This window comes from Osmerus mordax, chromosome 1 (assembly GCF_038355195.1).
Source record: "Osmerus mordax isolate fOsmMor3 chromosome 1, fOsmMor3.pri, whole genome shotgun sequence".
In the NCBI taxonomy this organism is placed as follows: Eukaryota; Metazoa; Chordata; class Actinopteri; order Osmeriformes; family Osmeridae; genus Osmerus; species Osmerus mordax.
This window is the reverse complement of record NC_090050.1, coordinates 25,663,795-25,668,794: the sequence shown is the minus strand read 5'-3', so window position 1 is coordinate 25,668,794 and position 5,000 is coordinate 25,663,795. Positions and strand designations below refer to the sequence as shown.

Below are 5,000 nucleotides of genomic sequence, written 5' to 3'. Positions count from 1 at the left end.
ACTTGGCTCTGTGATGAACACAGAAAAACACTCACACACAAACAGACACACACCACAAACAGTCAGATAGGCAGGCAAGCTGGTACACACATCCACACAATCGTACATGCACACACACACACACACACACACACTAATAGATATTTGAGCCTCCCACTGACCACTTTCCCCACTCTAAGAAATGATGTTGTTGTCTGGAAACAAGCTTATTTAATTCTTATGCTATTTTTCTCCTGGGCCCCCCTTTGGGCCCTGGGGCTGAGTTCTGGAGCTAGCTGGTTCTGGAGCTAGCTGGGTCTTAAAATATACAGATTGTGTATACTTATTGACTATTTTATATATGTAAGTATGCTTTCAGTATTATATTTTAGCACTTGGGAAATGCACCTCTTAATGTTGGATGAGTTGTGGGAGATGTGGTATTGGAGGGGTACATGGAGGATGTTCTGGGTGTGTGTGTGATCTGAGGTGATTACATCAAATGATACGACAAGGAGATTAGCACCTGTTGTCTGAATGTTTGTTTTTAAAGCTGATAGAAATAGACTTCTACAAAAGGAAATGGGTTCTGTCCTGGCGGAAATGGCTTCATTATTGATTTCTGATTACAGCTTATTAGAAATTGCACTTAATGTGGGCAGTTGACAAAACGCTGGGAAATGATTTAAAATGTTGCAGACAGCCAAGTGGAAATTGCATTCCTATTATAGCATGAAATGTATCAAACGTTCAATTTGCTGAAACATTTCAGACTCTGTTCTGAGGACGAATGTTTACCAGAACCAGAAGTCCAGAAGTAGATTCAGCAGGCACCAACGCTGGCAGGACGTAGCAGAGAGTGTTCCGGAGTGTTCTGGAGTGTTCCGGATGTTTACAGTGATTCACTTAGGAAAAACATGATACATCTAAAAAAACAATCTAAAATTATAATTAAAAAGTATTTTTCAAAATGATCAAAGTCTTAGTGTTTTTAAACTTTTTAAGGTGACAGAACTTCAACCAGTACCTGTCTATCTTTCCACTGTCCTCCCTCAATCCTCCTCTATTCTCTCTCTCCCCCCTCTCCCCCCATGTCTGTTTGGGTTCCCATAGCAATCAGATCGCACCCTTGATACACTGGTAAACAAAAAACGTGGGAAAATGTGTGTCACATCCACGCACACTCACATACATCACACATCCACATGTTGTGAGAGTCTGACTGTTGACAGTGTCCACACAGCCCTGAGTCAGCAACCTCCCATCCAGCCTGGAAACAGCCTGATCAGTACCTGATCAAACCTAAGGAGAGGGGAGTGAGGTCTAAGGGGAGGGAGGTCTGAGGGGAGGGCAGTCTGAGGGGAGGGAGGTCTGAGGGAGGTCTGAGGGGAGGGAGGTCTGAGGGAGGTCTGAGGGGAGGGAGGTCTGAGGGGAGGGAGGTCTGAGGGGAGGGCAGTCTGAGGGGAGGGAGGTCTGAGGGAGGTCTGAGGGGAGGGAGGTCTGAGGGAGGTCTGAGGGGAGGGAGGTCTGAGGGAGGTCTGAGGGGGAGGGAGAGAGAGACGCTACTTACATTTTACATTTAGTCATTTAGCAGACGCTCTTATCCAGAGCGACTTACAGTAAGTACAGGGACATTCCCCCTGAGGCAAGTAGGGTGAAGTGCCTTGCCCAAGGACACAACGTCAGTTGACACGGCCAGGAATCGAACTGGCAACCTTCAGATTACTAGCCCGATTCCCTAACCGCTCAGCCACCTGACTCCCCACTTGTAGCTTCTGCCAAGTCAGCGCTCCACTGAGCCACTTAGTGGCTAAAACTCTGGACTGCACCCCAGCCCCATCATCACCTCCACTGTCGTCGTCCCCGCCCATGGTTTTAACCTCAAATCACTGATAATATCTCCATATGTCCCCAAACAAGTGCTATGTACCGTCTCAGACGCCCTGAGCAGAGTATAAAACCTGGAGGATGAAGTGTTCATTAATTCATGTTTGGGGGGTGGCCACAGTAAGTCTGCCATTAGAATGCGTGCTGTGTTCTGCAGGGGTGTGAGTGAGTGTGTGTGTGTGAGTGTGTGTGTGTGAGAGTGTGAGGTGTTTCTGACTGTCGCTTGTCATTTGTCATGTTGAAATTCTTCGTTTGACAGAAGGGGAGGAGGAGAGGGAGGGATGTCGTTCCTTCAGTGTGTCATCCTTGAGGCGAGCAGGGAAGAGATGTTGGTCTCTTCAGAATCTTCAGAATCACCCTGTTTACACACACTGAGATACATGATGGTGTACACCTGACCTGTCTCTCATCACATCCACCTTCTGCTCAATCAGGGACATGGTAACCTGCATGTATACTGTATGTGTATACTCTTAACAGATGTGTTTGTATGGACACAAGTCAGCCAGTCTCATGTCCTAGAGAGACAGCTGTGGACTGTTTCTGTGTCAGATGGTCGTGCTGACTGGCTGACTGTTTCTGTGTCAGATGGTCGTGCTGATTGTTTCTGTGTCAGATCGTCGTGCTGACTGGCTGACTGTTTCTGTGTCAGATGGTCGTGCTGACTGGCTGACTGTTTCTGTGTCAGATGGTCGTGCTGACTGGCTGACTGTTCCGCTTTGATTGACTGACAATGACATTTAGTTTGATTGGCTTAGCGGAGGAAAGAGGGAATCATGGGTGATTGATCGGCTGTGGGAAGTGTTGATTGAGTCTGGGGCTAGTCGCTAAGGCGGGTCGCTAAGGCGGGGAGAGTTAACTACAGGGAGAATGCCAAAGAACCCCCCAGCACCCCCCCCCCCCCCCCCCGCCAGCCCCCAGCACCCCCCCCCCTCTGGGCCCCAGCCCTGCTAACACACTGAGGGAATTGAAAACACCCTTTTTAAATAACACTGTTTAATAACTCACACTCTCTCCCCCCCTCTTTCTCTCTTTCTCTCTCTCTTTCTGTAGGATTGACAAGACCTTCTCAAAGACCAGAAGTGTATGGTAAGTCTAGAGAGTGTGTGCTTGTGTGTGTATGTGCGTGTGCATGGGTGAACGTCATTTCACGCTTATGGTTCTTCCCTTTGGCACTTATTTGGTTTTCCACAATGTATGCTTCATGTTTTGGCTGCTTGCAATGTTTGGGGCTATCTCGTTGTTATGATCAGTGATCTATGCTTTTTGTAAAGCTCTCTCTTGGAAGTCGCTTTGAATAAAAGCGTCTGCTAAATGCATAAATGTAAATGTAATGCTTAAGAGGTCTTTGTTTTCATGTCCTGGGCTCTTATTCTTGGATTGATGGCTGGATGGCTGGCTGGCTGGCTGGATGGATGGCTGGCTGGGTGGCTGGATGGCTGGATGGCTGGATGGCTGGATGGCTGGCTGGCTGGCTGGATAGCTGGCTGGATGGCGGCATGGCTGGATGGTTGGATGGCTGGCGGGATGGCTGGCTGGCTAGATGGCTTTGTTGTTCACCAGTGCGTTTCTCAGAAATTGGCTGTGGTTTGACGCAGCGTGCAGGGTGACGTGTGCCTTTGTCTGAGAGGAACAATCACACAGAGAAACGAGTCACTCTGCTGTACATGAAGCCAGTGGGCGGGCTGTAGTTCCTGAACACGACTGGTCTTCCCTCTATGTCAAGTCCACAGCTCTACGAAGACTCTCCAATGAAGGCTCTCCTCGTATCCAAACTCCAGGACACTGCTGTCCTCATGTATTCATGTATTCAAACTCATGTATTTACTAAGCAGATGGTTTTATCCAATACGGCGATTCACTAGTGCACACAAACTTAACGTGACATTTTCTCGATTTATCAGGTGCTTTTATCCAAAGCGATGCACTAATAGAGATTTGACTAGCATGTTGTTCGTGCAGCAGATCATCCAGGAGGAGAAGAGCGTGCTTCTGAAGAGCGTGCCTCCTGTGTGTGAGTCAGCATGTCTGGAGGAGCATGTGGACCAGCCACAGTGAACCAGTCTGCCAGCGCTGTGCTATTCAGACCTTCCAGATTAGATGCTTTGCTAAGCGCTTAATTACGAAGTGCAGTGTTTGTTGTAAAATCGGATTTACTGCACGGGGAAGCAGGGAGGAAATCAACAGTGTTTAGTACAGCATTAGTCAAGGAAACGCTGCAAAGCAATACGTGGTGATCCAGAACCCCACTATGTAGCTTCTCTCTGGACTGGGAAAGGCTGGGCGGGGGGGCTGCTGGCGGGGGGCTGCTGGCGGGGGGCTGCTGGCCGGGGGGCTGCTGGGCCGGTGGTGGGCTGGGGTTGGGGTGGGGCTGGAGGTTGTGTGTGGTGGGTTGGGGCTGGGGTGGGGGTGGGGGTGGGGTGGGCTGGGGTGGGGGTGGGGGTGGGGTGGGCTGGGGTGGGGGTGGGGGTGGGGTGGGCTGGGGTGGGGGTGGGGGTGGGCTGGGCTGGGGTGGGGGTGGGGGTGGGGTGTGAAGGTACAGCCTGGGTTTGTGTAGAGGGTTGACCCAAGTCTGGGATCTAAGGACTGAAGATACTCAACATCTTAACTGGGTTCAGATCTGCAGAACTAACAGTGTCCTCTGGGGGTCAGGGTTGGGTGGAAGTCACACCGGGAAGGGTTGTTGTGTGTGTGTGTGTGTGTGTGTGTGTGTTTGTGTTTGTGTGTGTGTTTGTGTGTGTTTGTAAGTGCTATGAGGTTCAATGTGTGTCAGTGGTCAGTCCTGTCAAGATCCACAGTCATTAAGTCTCAACAGATAAACCAGAGATTTCTCGTTTATATCAAGCTCTGTGTAGTTTTCAATTACCTGGTTACATTTTTCCAGATATTGATCTCTTGTACTTGAACTTATAATTGACCTCTTACTGTAACATTTAAATAGGAAATGTTTTTCTGTTTCAATTTCCCCTGATGTACAGTGCCCACAGATTCTGTACTCTTTAGTTAACCATGTTTTTTTTATGTCTTCCTTTTTCGATTGGAAGGGTGTGGTCACTCATTCTGTATTTAGTGAGCAGCTGTCTCTGCTTTATGTCCTTGACAATATATAGATATTCAGCCATTACATAGTTTCT

At 48.7% G+C, this 5,000-nt stretch overlaps 1 protein-coding gene across 1 annotated transcript in view; it reads left to right on the top strand.

Annotated features, from left to right (window-relative positions):
* Nucleotides 1–5,000, top strand: part of rap1gapb (RAP1 GTPase activating protein b) — a 17,692-nt gene that overhangs the window by 1,085 nt on the left and 11,607 nt on the right. The window lies entirely within an intron of this gene.